The 18,297-nt window shown below is 43.6% G+C and overlaps 2 long non-coding RNA genes across 2 annotated transcripts; both read right to left on the bottom strand.

Annotated features, from left to right (window-relative positions):
* Positions 1–1,064: 1,064 nt before the first annotated feature.
* On the bottom strand, positions 1,065–5,257 carry LOC120099855 (uncharacterized). Its single transcript, XR_005499242.2, has 3 exons — positions 4,715–5,257; positions 3,830–3,944; positions 1,065–1,268 (listed from the first exon to the last, which is right to left on the bottom strand). It is a non-coding gene; the product is annotated as an uncharacterized LOC120099855 (long non-coding RNA).
* Positions 5,258–11,079: 5,822 nt separating this feature from the next.
* On the bottom strand, positions 11,080–16,730 carry LOC134485138 (uncharacterized). Its single transcript, XR_010063068.1, has 3 exons — positions 15,417–16,730; positions 11,969–14,184; positions 11,080–11,797 (listed from the first exon to the last, which is right to left on the bottom strand). It is a non-coding gene; the product is annotated as an uncharacterized LOC134485138 (long non-coding RNA).
* Between the last annotated feature and the right edge of the window lie 1,567 nt (positions 16,731–18,297).

An 18,297-nucleotide genomic window follows, 5' to 3' on the forward strand; every position in this document is an offset into this window, starting at 1 on the left:
GCTTCCTAGGTAAGCGCTCTACCACTGAGCTAAATCCCCAGCCCCCCCAGTTCTCTTCTTAAGACAAATGCAAACTCTGTTTGGTAGACCAGATGACTCTGGGTAACAACCATTTGAAAAAGAACCACACCAGTCTACTTAAAATAACTCTGGCAATATCTTTCTTTGCAGTGTGGATCTCCAATTGCCTAACTGGCCAGACTTGTAGTCTCCTGTCTCTTTTAAACGGTCCAAAGTATAAACTGGGACCAGGCCCAAAAAGAGAGTCAAGGATGACTGCCCACAAAGAACGCATAAAGCCTAAGGCATATGTAAGCGTGAAATCGTAAATTCACGGCTGGCTCCTCTTTGAGAATTAGTCAGAGCTGCACTTAAACTATTATGAAAGTCTTTTCTTTATTAATCTTCAAGTGTGTAGAGTGATTCTCACTGAAGAGGCATATTATTTCTATAGCAATGTCTGCCTATCATACTAGCGTTGAGGAGACTGAGGCAGGTGGATCTTGAGTTGGAGGCCAGTCAGTTCCTGTTCTTCCAGTGGTCCTGAGTTCAAATCCCAGCAACCACATGGTGGCTCACAACCATCAGTAATAAGACCTGATTGATACCCTCTTCTACTGTGTCTGAAGACAGCTACAGTGTACTTATATATAATAAATAATCTTTTAAAAAAAAAAAGCCACACACACAAACTTCTAAACCCACAGAAGTTGTGATAACCTTTCCAAGATGGTGTCAGAAAACCCTGCCGCTAAGGTTGAAGTCATATTACTGGAAAGCCCTGAGCTTGGTGGAAAATGGCAGACTCCCTTTGTCATCGGGGCTTTCCCCCCTGTACCTGGGGGATCCCAGACCCCACCACCTACCCGAGAATACCCAAGGAACTTCATGTAGCCCCTGAGATTCCTAGAATGTCTCCCCATACTAATAAGGCATCTCAGTACCGTAGCCTTCAGCCAATGACCTTTGCCCTCCCCTTTCCCCAAAACTATACAAGCCTTGGTTAGTCTGGAATTAAGTGTATGCGTACAAGCCCACCCCAAACAAATATGTACAAGCTAAGATGGTCTCAGAGAGCTATTTTATTGAAGGTAGTCAGAGAAGGCCTTTGCAGTAACACTTAGATCCTGGGAGAAGGCCTTCTCTCCGCACCCCACCCTTACCCTCAGCCCCCTTTCACTCCCAGGTTGAAGGAATCCTGCAGAACTCCATGTGTGTCAGCCTCTGCTATATCCTTCCAGCCCAGTGTGCAGCAGCTTCTGGACACCCTAAGAGGGAGGAAGCAAGGAGCAGAGTACAACGTACCACAGCTGGACCCCAAAACGCATACCATAGATGAAGCCAGTCAAAATTCCAACAGAGGAGGGCTTATGAAGCCCACCCATAGAAGAGGAGATATTAGTAATTGATGCCCACTGGAGGAAAGGAGGGTATTTTTCTTGATGGATGGACATGGTACTATTAGGTTATATGCGCTGTAGTAAATGGCCCACAGGAACGCACATGCAGGCAGGACTAATTTAACTTAGTGAGTTACTAAAACCAAACACAAGCTGGGGGCAGGGAGGTGCACTTTAAACCCAGCACTTGGGAAGCAGAAGCAGGTGAATGAATCTCCCTGAGTTCCAGGCCAGCCAGTGTTAGCATTCCTCATATGTTCCACTCAACAGTTCCCTGGCAATCACCAAGTAGACCTCACTCCCTATAAAAGGGTCTGTTTGGTCCTTCCTCTCTCTTACCCTCTCTGCCCCCTCTCTCCTCTCTCTGATTCTCTCTCCTCCCTGACCCCTCTCTCCTTCTCTCCCTCTATCTCTGTCTCTACTCCCTTCCTACTTCCCTTTCCATGCCCCAATAGACTATTCTATTCTATACAATATCCATCAGTGATGGGTACCTCATGGGGAAGGGATGTCTCGGCATGGGCCCACTGAGGCACTCCTCCCACCTCACCATATCCTATCAAACATATCCTGGCTCAATCTTTTTTTTTTTTTAAATAAAACATAACATCCAAGTTTCAATACTTGTAATATGTCTTTAAAAATGCATATATACATACACGAAACTGTCAGGGAATAAATAAAAATTATTTTTAAAAGTATAACAGAACAAGAAAAGATTATGACTGAGCCATTAGTTGAGGTAAAAATAATTGGAAGAGCTGGTATCAGTGGCCTGTGTCAAGATAAATAAAAATCTGATAAATACTCTTAACATTTAAAGAGAAAAATACTCTTTCCTCCCTCTCAGCATTTATTTGTAGAAATTTGTAAGAGAAAATTCTGTCTCTACTCCTTTTATTAGAGTATGTGGGTCTTGAGGGAGAAAAATCCACCTGCTTTATTGCCCAGGAAAATCTTTCTCAATGACCCACAGAGCCCTCTTGCTTTGAAATGTAATCACCACAGAAGGCAATCTATTTTCCAGTCTCTGTGGGCATCCTGCTGTAAGTTACAAACCTAACTCTTGTTACCAAAAATAAACAAAAAAGTAAATAAAAATATTTCTTGTGGGAGTTTGGCCTGCTATAAAGTCCTGTCTTGTCAGGATTTGGTGTTTGTCTTGGATCTGCTGGTTGGAAGACTGTTTATTCAATACTGAATTGCTTTTTCCCTTCCTACTTTGTGAATAGGATGGCGGGTGACAGGAGATTCCTTGTATGTAGTGACAGTCTTTTCAGTGCCTGCTACCAAGGTTTTCTAGATCTGGGCCTTCTGCTCCAAGGTAAAAATTGCTCTGACCATCACTACCCAGTAAAAAAGGGGACAATTCTGCTTCGGACTTTCTCTATCCAAAGAGACTTTCCCACATCTCCCACAGAGTGCTGCTCTGGGAGTGTACATTCCCAGCTCACTTCCAGCATGCGGGAGTGCAAGCTAGAACAAGGTAGCCTGACATAGGCCCTTCTGGATATTTTAGTGCAGGCTCCACTCGCAGAGGCATTTTAGGCAGTAACAATTTCCTTTTGTCTTAGTTTCTAGATCTATAAAACATTCCCAGCTTGCTTGCAGTTTGCAGAGGGAATGCAGGACAGAACGAGGTAGCCTGATACCAGCTCCTAAAATTGGTCTTAGCTTTACAGCAAAGCACTTGGCAGAGTTAAGTTTCAGGTGCTGTAGTTAGTGTTATTTAGCAAGGCAGAAAAGTCCCGAGATACACAAAGCTCATATTCCTAAAGAAACTTACACTCCAATAAGGATTTTCATAGCACCATCTGACCCTACCTAGGCATAAACTAAATTTTAAATAGAAAAATGAAAAGACATTTTAAAACGAGAGAATTGTATATTCCCCCAAGCAAAACTGCTCCTATAGTTAACCATCCCTGCTCAGTTTAAATTTCCTTCTGAGCTAAATTAAAATGAAACAAATCCGACAAATTTTGTCCAAAGAAACATGGGGTGTTGCACCAGTTTTGAGGCCACCATCCCTGTCCTGGAAAGGCTGAGAACCCAAAGCTCACATCTAGGGGCACGCCCCAGGCTTTTCTCCCAGGTAGAAAACTTAACGGAAGGGAATTTTGTACAGTTCTGACAGTAAACACTGATATTCCACACTCTAGAGCCCGCCATACACTCTCTCTGCAGAGGTCAGGGTGTGCCACTGGCTTTGTTCTCCGCGAACAAAAACAAGTTTTTGGAGGCCATCTTGGAAACAAGAGAACTCTGGGCGCCTCGGCGGGGGGTTGGGTGGGGGTGGGTTAGCGGTAACTAGGCAACGGAGGAGCGCAAGGGAGGCGCACCCCGAGCCGCGCAGCCGCAGACCGCGGCCCGCGAACGCCCCGCTGCGTGGGCGGGGCTGATGGGGGAGGGCGGCGGCCGAAAATTACCTTAGGTTCTTCTTAAAGGCAAAGGGACCTTTCCTGGTAAAGGTCCAAGCGGCGGCCGATCTCGTGTGCAGCGTTTGCAAACCTATTTGCGATACACAGTTCACCGTATTTTTCTCTGTGAATAAGAATTTTATTTATCTTCTCAGAGGAATAGAATCCACTTCAAATTAAGTTCCCTGTGTAGCCTTACGTTTCTAAGTGGGCAAATAATGGAATAAATAGGCTTCCTCAAAATCAAGTTAAGGGGTGTGGGGAGGGGAGACCAAATCAAACAAAACAGCCACCAAATTAACCCTAAAATTTCGAACGGAGAAGAAAGAGCTAATGAATTCAGGAAGGGGATGGAGTGAGCACCCAGGAATAAAGTCACGACTGTGCAGCAGCTTTAAAAATGTACAGATTTCTGACGCAAGGAAAATTCATTCTTGGCAGATGGACTGACAGATTACAGAATATACTAAAAACTAACAGAAAAACAAGACCCCGTTAAGTAAAGCGGAATCAGAAAACTCTCCGTGTCGGTCACTTTTTACAGTGAATAAGACCACAAGACATTTTGCTCTGCTTTTTAGAAAAAAAAAAAAAAAAACAATGATAGTTTTTTTTGTTTTTTTTTTTTTTTTAAAGTGTTTAATGACACACGGGTGTGGATGGCAGTGCAGTTATACCACAGTATGCTTGTGGAGGTCGGAGGACATTGCAGGGAGTCTGTTTCCCCCATATATGTCCTGGGGATTGAACTCAGTTCTTCAGACTTGGCAATAAACACTTTCCCCCCTCTGAGCCATTTCTCCAGCCCCGATCCTGTTTCTTATTAAAGACATTTCCTTCAGGTTAGCAGCTTCTATGATTTACAAGTTAAGGAGTATTTCATAATGGTCTTACTTATCTGAAAGCACCGGTGCAATGGAAACTTCCAGGGGATAATCTACTGCACGGCAAGTCTCTACAGTTAAGCTCTTTACCCAGATACTTAACTAAAAGCCTTCCTTGAAAAACAAAACAAAACAAGACAGGTAGAAAAAGAAAGGAAACGAAAGGAAAGAGAAATAGTATCCTCTCTGAAATAAAGCCATTCACACATTCCGTAACTCTTTAGGCCCTTTCCAAAGACAGAAGATAATCTTTTGCACTCCTCGGATGGAGTTATAAATGCCTCTTTTCCAAACTGCCATTAGGTGTGCCCTAACAAACCGCACTGAGCGTCCTCCAAAACGCCAGGGCTTCTCACCACGTATGGGGGTGACATTCCAGTCTTATCACAGCCTTAGCAAACCAATTTTCAATCCCAGAATGGACATTTCTCCCCATGCTTCTCAGACATTTTAAACCTGATTTACACATCTACCTTAAACCCCTACAATATGTCCCTTCTGTCTCCACTGTAAAGTCTCTAAAATGTCAACGTTAGTCATTTATAAAGGGTGCTGTGCTCCTTTCCGAGTGTGGAACTGTACGCGATACTTGATACCAAGAGAATGCTTTGCATTCGTTTAGATACCACGTGTGCAGCCCGTGAATTTTTACAGTGGCTATTGAAGAAAAGACCACATGATCATGATCCTTCTAGAAGCACAGGGAGATAAGCCCTTCGGAATAACAAAAACAAAACAAAACAAACAAACAAACAAACAAACAACTGATGCAGAAGAGGTGCCACCAACTTGAGGGGAAAGGTTTAATGTCTGGCAGCTGTGTTTTGAATATAAAAATATATGCACTTGTAGCTGCTGGGGCCACACATTCACTGCCTTCGTGTTCCATCACCACAGCTAAAGAGCAGAAATCTGAAACTGCTGCTCTGAAGCCAAGACGCTGTTTTTAATGTCTGCAGTCAGTCTCCCTGCAGAAAGCAGGTTTGTGATCAGAGAGGATGCCGGCTGGACAAGGTGTCCGGGACGGGTAGTGTCCTTATCACTTTCCTTCCAGAGGTCTGTTTTCTAGCACAGACTGTTCTGCATGATTCCTAGTAGTCTAGAATAGTCCCCAGTCTGCAGGAGAATAAACACAGAGAGAAAGGCTGAGAGGAGAGCAGAGACACGGAGAACAGAAACAGAATGCAGATGGAAAGTCGCCAGAATCCACACTCAAATCAATATAGCAAGTGGATCAAATTACTAAGACATAAAATTACGGTGAATTGGAATCCAATTCTTTTTAAGCCACAATGAAATGATTTTTAAAAAATTTATTTATTTTTATTTTATGTGCATGGCTTTTTGCCTGCATGTGTGTCTTTACACCATGTGTCTGCTCGGTGCCTGCAAAAGTCAGAAGGCATGCTGAATGCTCTAGAACTAGAGTTAGGGATTTGTGAGTCACTGTGTGAAAGCTGGGAAGTGAACCTGGGACCTCTGCAATAGCAGTAAATTCTCTTAACCACTGAGTGGTCTTTCTAGACTCTGAACAAAAGATTGTTAGTTCTTAAGAAAGCAAGATGTTGGGTGGGTGGGTGGGGGAAAGGGGATAATATTTGAAATGTAAATAAAGAGCATCAAATAAAAAAATAAAAAATAGGGTTGGGGATTTAGCTCAGTGGTAGAGCACTTGCCTAGCAAGCGCAAGGCCCTGGGTTCGGTCCCCAACTCCGAAAAAAAAAAAAAAAAAAAAAAAAAAAAAAAAAAAAAGAAAAAAAAAAGCAAAATGTCTAAATATTTGTTGGAAGGTTTTAGTGGTTTTGCATGGTGACAAATGACTATAATCCCTGCATTTGGGAGGTAGAAACTCTCCTGCAAATTTGAGAACAAATAGATCTGCTCAGTGAGTTCCAGGCTAGTCAAGGCTATAGAATGAGACCCTGTCTCAAAACACAAAACAGCAAACATTTAGCAGACACAGCCAGGCGATGTGGGTTGTCCATATTTAATAAAAAGAGAATAAAGAATACTGTTCAGAATATTCTAAGAATTACTGAGTCTGAATGTAGGAAGTCAATTTATTGTTATGACCACCAGTAAAATATTTTGCTTATTGTGATGGTTAGACTTGCCTGCCGGCTTGGCGGGATCCAGCATCGAGAAGACTCTCCTAAAGGCACACCAGTAAGGAATTATTTAGATTTTTAGCTAGCCTGCGGTCATGCTTGTGAGTGACGTTCTTGATTAGATTAATTGAGGTGGGAAGGTCAGTGGGAAAGTGGACAGCACCATTCTTTATGCTTGGGTTCTGGCGACCTAAAAAGTGGAATATGGGCTTATCAGTAGGTGGCCCATCTGGTAAATGCACTTGCAGCAAAAACCTAATAACCTGGTCCTCTGAATCCAATCTCCAGAAGCCATGGAAATAAGGATGGAAGGAAAGAACCCAACCCCACAGAGCTGCCCTTCGATTACCAGAGGTTTCCAGAAGTGGCACATCCACCTGCACAAATAGCACACATACATACATGTATACATACATACATGCATGCATGCATGCATAAATGCACAGATACATAAATAAGAAGAGAGAAAGCAAGCTGGCACACGTGTCCATTGTTCTCTGCTTAAACATGGATGCATTCTGACCAGCTATTTCACACTCAGGCTGCTTGCCTTCCTGCTTCAAAGGACTGTATCTTGTAGTGAGTAAAAATAAGCCTTTTCTAAGTCGCTTTGTCAGAGTATTGTATCACAGCCACAGAAAAGGCAGCTAACACACGCACTGAATTCCTGAGACACTGTGGGCAAGTTTTAAAGTAGGCCTAGTGTTGTAGTTACTTTTCCATTGCTGTGATAAAACACTATGGCCAAGGCAACTTCTAGAAGGCAGCTTTATTGTGGGCTTAGGGTTCCAGTGGATTAAGGTCCTTAGAGGCATGTGGCATCCTGCGGTAGACGGGGCTGCTGCTGCTAGAAGCTGAAAGATGAGAACTCCTACATTGCACGGAGCCATATTGGATTTGGGCCTAGCCGCTTTTTGACTGCATGGTTCAAAGTGACTCTGGGCTGTTTGGCCACAGAGACTCACCCTGAAGATGACTGCCATAAATCTTAAGATTGTTGGATAAAGCCTCTCCCATGAATTTACGGCACAGGAGTATAACATTCAAGGGATGCCTCAGCTCGAGCAGATACCAGTTATCTCCTCAGTCAACACCCAGTGTCTCCACCACCTGACCTCATTGCCTGACTTCTTTGCCTCCAGCTATCACTGCCTATACCCTCATCTCCCCCTCCTTCATATTTCACAAAGGTCACTCCCCCTACCTGAAAGCCTTAAAAGCTGCAATGTTCATCCCAATAAACGAGACCTTGACAACAGAACTTTTGCTTGGTCTCCTTCTTCTCTTCACCCCCATTTTGGCCCACAGGTAGAAAGCCTCTTCGGGACCCTGAATAACTGGGTCCCCGCTGGCGGGGACACTACATCTTTTTTTTTTTTTTTTTTTTTTGGTTCTTTTTTTCCGGAGCTGGGGACCGAACCCAGGGCCTTGCGCTTCCTAGGCAAGCGCTCTACCACTGAGCTAAATCCCCAACCCGCCCCCCCCCCCCCCCCCAGAACTCCTACATCTTGAACCACAAGCAGGAAGCAGAGAGAAAACTAGGAGTGGTTTGTGGCTTTTGAAACCTCACAGACTGTTCTGAGTGACGCACCTCCTCTAGCGATGCCACCTCTCCTAAACCTACCCAAACAGGGCCACCAACTAGGGAACAAGCGTTCAACCATCCGAACCCGTGAGGGACATTCTCATTCAAACCACCACAACTAGTGTTTGAGATACACTCATACTAATACCTACTACTTGTTTTGTTTACCTGAAATCCAAATTTAGCTGAGTAACAATGTGTGTTAAACACAATATGTATGCATGTCTTTGTGCATGTACATACATCATACTACGCAGGCATCGAATTCCCTGGATGAATGGAGTCAATGTGAGCTGACATGTGGGTGCTGGGAATTCAACCTGGGTCCTCTGGAGGAGCTTAAGTACTCTTAACCTCTGAGCCATCTCTCTTCAGCTCAGTACGTTGCTTTTATTTTCCAAATTCAGCAGTTTAACTTGAGGGTTTCTGGAAGGCAGGGGTAATTAGATCTGCCTGTATTAGATGGACAACCAACCAACAAGCCTTCAGTTCAAGATGTAAGGCTGACGCTCAGCATACGGGTGAGCGACCCTGATAAGTCACCTAGGACCTCTGAGGATGCTTAGAATCAGTTCATCCTTGTACCCATCCATGCAGCAAATATTTATAAAGTGTCTGCTATGTGCAAGGCATGCATTCCAGCAGGAGTATGATAAAGAAAGTGAATCTTTCCCCTTGATCAGTCTTTGTATGCCAGATGGATTGCTACATAACATAATAACGGGCACACGGGATAACCGACTGCAGAGTTCGGTCAGAGGGCTGAGTGTGGTAGACAAAGGTTTGAGACAGAACAGGAAGTGACTGAGCTGTCTTCAAAGGAAATTGAGTTGTCAGAGAAGTTGGGAAGGTCTTCTTTTAAAGTTAATTTTTAAATTTTTATTCAGAGATTTATTTAATGTGTATGCCTGCCTGCATATATATATATATCTGCAATATATGTGAGTCTGGGGCTCTTGAAGATCAGAAGAAGGCATCAGATTCCCCGCACTAGAGTGACAGCTGTCTGAAAACAGCCATGTGGGCCTGGAGACATGACGTGGTGATTAAGATCTAAGTTCACCTCTCAGTACTCACATGTGACTCACAACCATCTACAACTCAGTTCAGACGGATCCAAAGCCTTAGCTCTCCTTTGACCTCCACGGGCACTAGGCACACACTTGGTACACATACTATACCATCCAGGCAAACGCGTGAAATTTCTTAGGAACGTAAACAAGCCAGGTGAGATGGCACACACCTTTAGTCTTAGTACTCTGGAGGCAGAAGCAGGCGGATCTCTGTGAGTTTGTGGACCAGCCTGCTCTACAGAGTGAGTTTCAGAAAGATCAGAGTTACACAGGGAAACTTTGTCTTGAAACAAACAAGCAAACAAAAAACTCCCAAATCAACCAGCCAACCAACAAGACAGTGAGCCTTGGCAAAAGATCTCAATTTCAGATGGAAAGTGCTGTATGGCTGAAAAAAAATGTTGATGTGCGGGGTTGGGGACTTAACTCAGTGGTAGAGCGCTTGCCTAGGAAGCGCAAGGCCCTGGGTTCGGTCCCCAGCTCCGAAAAAAAAGAACCAAAAATAAATAAATAAATAAATAAATAAGATTTTCAGACTATGAAACTGCAGGAACTATGTTATTCAAGAGATAAACTTCTGCACTGGAATATTGCCAAGTAAAGGAAAACTATTGTAGAAAAACAATGATTACCATATGTGTAGATCTTAAAGTTATTCCCCTAACCCCCCTGACACACACACACACACACACACACACCATAAGAAAGCGTTTAACTCAGGACCTCAGGAATGCTAGACAAACTTTTTAGTAGCACCATTGGGGATTGAACCTGGGGCTATGTGCTCATGCTAGGCAGATGCCCTACCACTATTCCATAGTTCCAGCCCTTAACTAAATTGACTTAACAAAACCAGTTCTCCATCCTGGTGGAACACATGTTCATGAGATGATCCATGGTGGCCCATGCTTGTGCCCTAGAACTCACTTTTGCAATAGAGGCAGGAATATGGCTGCAAATTCAAAGCCAGCCTGGCTTACGAAGGAGTTTCAGGGCAGCCAGAACGTGGTGAGACATTCATTTAGAAATTGTTGACTGACGAACAGCCTGGAGACCTGATCTCTTGAGCTTACATGGTGGAAAGAAAGAACCAATTCCTGTTAATTGTCCTCTGGCCTCCACATGCATGCCATGGTAAGCACATACTTCCCCCACTCAAAGTAAAATTCCCGAGGGGACTGTAGAGATGGCTCAGCAGTTAAGAGCAATGGCTGCTCTTGCAGAGGACCCAGCATCCACGTGGTGGCCTACAACCTTCTGTAATTCCAGTTCCAGGGGATTCAATGACCTCTTCTGATTTTTGCAAGCACTACACAGACACATATGGGAAAGCAAAATGCTCGTATACATAGAATAAAATAAATAAATCTTATTTTGAAAAATTAGTGGCAGGGGCTGGAGAGATGGTTCAGTGGTTAAGAGCACTAACTACTCTTTCAGAGGACCTAGGTTCAATTTCTAGTGGCCATATGACAGCTTACAATTGTATATGATGCCAGGGGATTATACACCCTGATGTAAACATTAGCCAAAACAAATAAACAAACAAACAACAAAAAGCCCAACAAAACAAAACAAAGAAACTAGTAGTGGTCATATGAGAAGCAGAGGCTGGCAGATCTCTGAGTTCGATGCCAGCCTGGACTACAGAGGGAGGTCCAGGACAGTCAAAACAGAGAAATCCTGTCTTGAAAAAAAAATCATTAAAATAATAAAATAGAAAAAAATTAAACAAACAAATAAATGCTCCATTTAAAAAGAGTGATGGGGGTTGGAGAGATGGCTCAGAGGTTAAGAGTGATGGCTGCTGGGGTTGGGGATTTGGCTCAGTGGTAGAGCAAGCAAGCGCAAGGTCCTGGGTTCGGTCCCCAGCTCCGAAAAAAAAAAAAAGAAAAAAAAAAAAAGAGTAATGGCTGCTCTTTCAGAGGTCCCAGGTTTAATTCCCAACACTCACATGGCATCTCACAACTGTCTAGAACTTTTGTTCCAGGGAATCTGACTCCCTTACACATGCCTAAAACACCATCTACGTAAAATAAAATAAAAAAATAAATAAAGTATAAAATGAGTGATCAGAATTGATATTTTCCAAGGAAAAGAGAGAGCACTGTATTCCCCAAATAGATTTGAAATGACCACATACTGTCTGCCAATTGGCTCTTTATTATTCATGCCTTTGTTTCATTCTTCAGGAGCTCTGTGTTCTCTGAATCATTTTTAAAGAGAAAAGGAGATTGTGGCAAGCACCATAAACAAGTGCCTGGAAGGAAAACTTCAGAACTATTCAGGTCTTTAACTATCTTTGAAGACAGCCATCTTTCCTGCCCCTGTGGATAAGACAATGAACATCGTAACTGAAAATTGCTACTGACCTGATGGTAAACATGCTCGTTAATTTTAAGGCCTTCAGCCTTAAGAACAAAGGGAAAGACCCCATACAGCAAATCCCAGAGTTCATTTACACTTGGACAATTTTAGAACACTGGGAAGCTTATCACCTTTCTCCAGATTGGAAACTTCAGTGGCAACGACTGTCTTTTACACACGTCCATACGTAGAAATGACAGGAAAAGGAGTCTCTGTGTGATTATTAAGGTGACAGTGAACAGTCCTTTCAAAACACTCAGCTTGAAATTAACATCCCCAGCCTGTATTTCTTAGAAAGATATCGAATATTCATGACTTTCATTTGGTAAAGAGAACAACAGAATAAACAGTGAGCATCTCATAGAAGGATAAAGGAAAGCCAGTGCTAAGATTTGACCTAGGTGGGTTGCTGAAAACATGGCCCATCAATAGAGTCCTGTGAGGAGAGCCCTGAGTGCTTATGAGAAAACTCCAAGGAAACAAAAGGTCTTATGACCTCAGTTTCTTCAAAACCACAGAACTGTTCTTGGAATGTGCTTTTATGTCTTTCCCAGGTACAGTGGATAGGAGTGAGTTCACCTCAGATCATTCATTACCAGGGCTAGTGTCTTTATATGCCTCTAAGGATAAGCCTGCGTCTGCTTCATGCAGCTTGTCCTTGTGATTCTATGCTTTACTCATGAGATTTCTCTCAGCCCTTAGGAATATAAATTGTCGAATACTCTGAATAAAATCGGCTAGTGCATGAGACTCTAATCCACCCCCTTTTTAGGCTTCTTTCTCCCAGGTCCTGCTGCCTTTGGAGCAGTAAACAGTGGGTTAATGATATACTGTAACTGGAAGGTTCTAGATGCAATACAATTAACTGTACAATTTGGAATTAAAATGTTTAGAGTTTAAAAAAAAAAGTCAGATACATTGTGAACTGTGTTTATAGAAACAACAACAACAACAATACAATGTCTCTTTCTGTCCAGTGTGGTGTGTTAAGCTGCAATCCTAGCACTAGGGAGGCAAAGGCAGGCAGATTTCTGTCATTTCAAGACCAGCCTGGCCTATACAGGGAATTCTATGTAGGTCAACTAGGGCATTGCAATGAGATTTTGCCTCAAAATAAACAAAACCACCAAAAAATCAACAACGAAACACTTTTTGTACAGCAGTGTCCAAAAAAAAAAAAAAAAAAAAGAGTAAACAAAAATCAGCATCCGTTAGTAAAAGAATGGCTAATGGTTCATTATATTTATCTGTTATAACACTATGTAGATTCTAAAATATTGAAGAATCAAAAATCATTTGTTTTAAGTTTTATGGGACTAAGTGGGCATGCAGGAGTGGGCATAGCAAGAGCCCGGAGGTCTGCGAACAAGTTCATACAGTGGATGCTCTCCTTTTCTCCTACCTATACGGTCTGTTTGGAGCTCGCACTCGGGTGAACAGGCTCGCAGCCAGCAAGTGCTTTACCAGCTGACCCTGCACCCCTTTAAAGACTGAATTTCTATAATGAAGCCCAGGCTCATCTCTAACTCCGAGAACTTCTCTTGCCTTCACTTCCCAAGTGTTGGGACTGTGTGTACGTGCCACCAACCCCGACTATAAATCTTGAAGATTCTTACTGACATAAGAAAACGTACATTTTATGCGGCAGTACAAAATGTTGACTACAAAGCTATATGTACATCATGTAAGCAACTAGACAATTTGTCTACCGGTGGTTATTCTAGCGAGTGGCATTCCAGATGATATTTTTCGGTGTAGATTTCATGTTCTTTTATTCAGCATTTGAAATAAAGCTTTTTGGGAGAGGGTTATGTGGGGGCTCAGGATTGATCCTAAGATCTCATTTAACCACATTCCCCAGTCCCGAAACATTTTAAAAGAAAGGTAGTAAAGGAGGTACCAGATTCCACACGCAGTGTTTATCTTCCAAAGAAATCTAATCTGTGCTGAAGGCTAAAAGCTATTTGAACTATTTATTGGAAGATGGCTTCTTTAAATTTTCTTTTAAATTTGCTATAATATTTCATTAAAAAGTCACAGACACGTCTTATATCAGGAAGTCTATGCTAACGAAATTCTGGAGACAAAACTTTAAAGTCAGAGAACCGTTCATGTCTAACAACTGTAAAGAGAGTTGTCGGCGATTCTGTCTGAACCATGCGGACGAAGAAGAATACGGATAAAGCTGTATTCTTTCCTTAGGCCAAGGAGAGGAAAGATTACAGTCCTTTGTGTTTCAGAATTCAAGCCCTTCGAAATTCCGCTGCAGCGCTCGGCGCTAATGGTGGCTGGAAATCATTATGCAGTGTTTTGGTTCCTCGGAGGTCTCCAGTGCATTCGGGAACGCCTGCCAACACAATTCGAAAGAACACAAAACCTAAGGAGTGGAGTGAAGTAGGTCCCCAAACTCCTTGGTCAAAACTGCACATTTAAGCTTGGGCTCCGCCCACCCCCGTACCCCCCTTTAGTCATAGAACACATTCATTTATAGTTTATCACTTAATATCAACGCTGTTTTGATCACAAACTTTAAGATTTATCATAAAGTAATCCCTTCTCTCCCAACTTACATTATAATAGTTCCTCATTTTATCCAAAATATTTATTAATTAAACGTCTAAGGACTTTGGGAGCCAGGTGTTGTTTAAAGGGGAGGGGTCGTATCCCTCGAAATAGGTCAAAGTCCTCATAATTCGCAAATACGGGAAAGAATCTGAAACCTATTCTAAAAATCTTTCAAATCCCAAGGTGACAAATGCCTTATTCCAAACATGCCATCACATTCAGAATAATGTGTGTTAACTTTTTATTTTAAAAACAAAACTCCCAACAGCTGTTGTCTCAGACCCATATAAAACAAGAACGGTGGTCGGGAATGGGCTGGGGCAAGTAGAGTTGGAAGGATTTGGGCATGAAAGGGAGGCTTCAGGCTTTCGTGCCAACTCGAGAATACTAGACAATTCGGCCTAATTTCCCTACATTTTAATACACAGAAAAACAGACTTTCAGACTTTTCTTTTCCATTCTTTCCCTTTTTTTTTCTTTAACAAAAGCAAAAAAGTTTGGATTCCGCGACCCTGGCAGCGCATACTGGTGAAAACGTCCCGAAGCGCTCTGGGGTGGGTAGGGGTGGGGTGCTGGCCGCTTCCCAGCAGGTTCGTTCCTTAACCCTGCAGATACCCGCAGGGTCCGAGATCAGCCTTTCTTTAGCTCTCAGTTGGCCTCGCCCTGATCTAATCGCTCCTTTGGAGGACGAGCACGCACAGAGGAGAAAGACAATACAGAGGCTGCAAAGAAAAGACGCGGCGCAGGCTCAAAGCGTGTCCTGGACCAGGGCCAGAGGTCTCGTGACCGCAGAGCCGGCGACCGCACCCTAGGACTGTCCACGCGGCCACCCTAACAGGCGGAAGCCGGCTACGCCCAGCACGCAGGGGTCTGACCAGCCCTTCCACTCCGCCCTTCCGGATGCCCGGGGCTCCAAGGGCGCTGGCGACACGCGCCCCTCCCCCGCGGCGCCATCTTGTTGTTTTTCTACATTCCTCCTCCTCGCCCCACCCCCACCCCGGCCACGTGGCGCACCGCTGCGGAAGAGAAGGCCCCAGCCCAGCTTCCGGCTAGACCGGTTCCAGCCGGCTGCGGGACTCAGACGCGCGGCTGCCCCCTGGTGGCCAGACGCGGCGCTGCGGCCACGCCTTGCCTCCTCCGCCATTTCCTTCGCGGCGCCGGGCACGTCCGCACTCCGCCGCCATTCTGCTGTTGCGCCGCCTTTGAAGGGGAGGCTGGCCCGCGTCAGGCTTGGGAACGCCCCTTTTTCCCCCTCGAGTCGGGGGCAGAGGGTTATCCAGAGGCTGCTGCAGTAGAGACCGGTGCTTGCTCTAAAAACTAACTTGTGCCCACGGCAGCCTGTCCTGGGTTTTCTGCTTTATACGTTTCCCGTTAGCTTTATTTCTAAACTTGTATTTCTCGGGCATTTGCTGTGGACGAGGCTCTTGCGTTCTCTTACTTGGTCATCATAGATGGCTCCCAGGACAGTTGTCTCTCCCAGGACAATTATCCCACCCCTGAGCACAGACCACTAATGCTGGGGCTTGCAGCGGAATCTAGGGCAGCATTTACTGTGAGGTTCTCAAATGATTGGTCACCATGTTAAGGGACCTCATTAGACGTCTCCCCACACTTAACCTAAACTGAAAGCTTTGGAATGAATGAGACCTGACTGTCCTTAACAAGCTCCAAGGGGATTTTGAGACATATTGAAGACCCTTTATGTATCTGGAGGCCCTTCTAATAATAGGAGGAAAGGGAAGATACCTTCAGAGGGTACTAACGCTCAAGCCAGACTCTAATATAGGCAATTCGGATTGTACCCTTCCTGTCACACTGCTTTGTCAGAAAGGAAGCTAGTTCACATTTCCATGTACAATGCTAGCGTGTATGGAAATGCTCTAAAATTGTACGTGTATTTGCTTGTATGATATATATATATACATATATATCCTATATATGTATGTATATGTGATATATATGTAAAACCTATGGAAATGTATCAAAGTTTCAACACAGTTTAAGTCTACTAGAGGCAGTAGGTTGCTCGGGAGGACGGGAAAGTTTTTTTTTTTTTTTTCTGTAAGTGTAATTTTCCAAGTTTGAACTATTTGAGCATTTATTCCAAAGAAAATAAGGAGTTATATTCAGAACAGGTTTAGAGTTAAAACTAGAATCATGTCTTCTGTTGACTACACATGAAAATCTATTTTAAACATAAAATGTTCAATGGGCTTGTATTTTCAACAGTAATATGATTTAGTTCAAAATTTAAACTTCTGAACAATAATCACCCCTAACTATGCTAGTTGTAATAGGACGTATGATAAAATAAAATGAAATGAAATGAAACCAAAACTTTTAACAGAAAGGCATTGCTCTCCGCCACCTCATGCTCATGGTTCAGGCTGACCACAGGTTTCAACTCCATAGTAGTGGAAGAACCAGTTTCTGCTTGTCTCTACTTCACAAATGCTGGCGTCACGGGTCTGTGCCACCTCACCTAGCCTTCATTGTGTTGGGTTTTGTGTTTTAGATGGGTCTCCATCTGTAGTGCAGACTGGCCTGGAGCTCGGGCCTGACCTTAATCTCTAGGTAGCTCCCCTGCCTCACTCTCAAAAGTGCTTGAGTTACAGGTGTGAGCCACCATGCCCCATTTAGAAAACAAGTTTAACATTACTGCTGACAGAGACAAGCTGAGGGTGGCATCCACACTGGCAGCCTCTTAACCCCAGGCTTCTAAGAGCAGAATTATAGGCATGTGCCCCCACATTTATTTATCTTTTTCATATTCTCTCCCCGCCCCCCTCTCTCCCTCTCTCCTTCCCTCTCTTCCCAGACAGTGTCTCTGTGTAGCCCTGGCTGTGCTGAAACTCACTATGCAGATCAGCCTGGCCTCGAACTCATAGAGCTCAGCCTGTCTCTGCCTCGAAAGTGTTAGAGGTAAAGGTGTGCGCCACCACTGCCCTGCTCTGTTTTGCCACTCTTCATGAGGAGTTTGAAAGCAGTGCAAGCTGGTGTGACTTTGAAGATGTTATTTAACCTCTCATGGCCTCAGATTGCTTCTCTGTTAAAAAGAAAAGTTAAACACTCACTGGCTTGTGAGGATGAATGAATTAATGGGCATGTGGACGGATCTGAGGATTCAGCCAACAGTGGATCAAAAATAACTGGAACATGGCTGTACTGAACAAGCACAGATTGCTTTTCTTGTCGTTTCCCCTAAGCAATATGATTTAACAGCTACTTACATACATACATTTGCATAGCATTAGGGAGTTATAAATAATTTAGAAATGATGTAAGAGGTGGTAGGTAGGCATTTCTAGGTTGCTTTTTATATTAGGAACTCGAGCATCCTTTAATTTTGGGGCCCATGGCGTGGATGTGTGTAAGTGTTGAGGCCTGCCCTCCCCCAGCATAGCTGAGGCCATTTTATTTTATACTTGCCAGTCATTTTATACTGTTGTTGTAATATGTCTGCCAGTCATTGACACCAAAAAATAGCTTGACTCAGAGCAGTGTCATGCTGACCACATACCCTGTTATGTTCTATATATTCTGAGATTTGTCAATTTGAAGAAATTCCACAACCATAGACTTCACTAAGGTCCAATCAGAACAGAGGTCAGTTAGAGCTGTTTGGTCTAGCTACCCAAAATAGCTGGAGTCAGCTGACCTTCCTGCCACATTGTACATGAGCTCATTATAGGTTTTGTGGTTTTATTTTTTTCCTTTATAAGCTAGCCCTGAGACATGTTCGAGGCTCGTCCAGCCTCAGCTTCCAAGTCTAGACACTGACCCTGACTGAACAGTTTTGTGATGTGCGTGCGTTCAATAAACCAGTCCTGTTTAACAGAAACCAGAGTCTGAGTGGTTTCTGTGGCAATTCCTGAATCCCAACAGTAAGGAATAT

The sequence above is a fragment of the Rattus norvegicus genome, chromosome 1 (genome assembly GCF_036323735.1).
Source record: "Rattus norvegicus strain BN/NHsdMcwi chromosome 1, GRCr8, whole genome shotgun sequence".
Classification (NCBI taxonomy): Eukaryota; Metazoa; Chordata; class Mammalia; order Rodentia; family Muridae; genus Rattus; species Rattus norvegicus.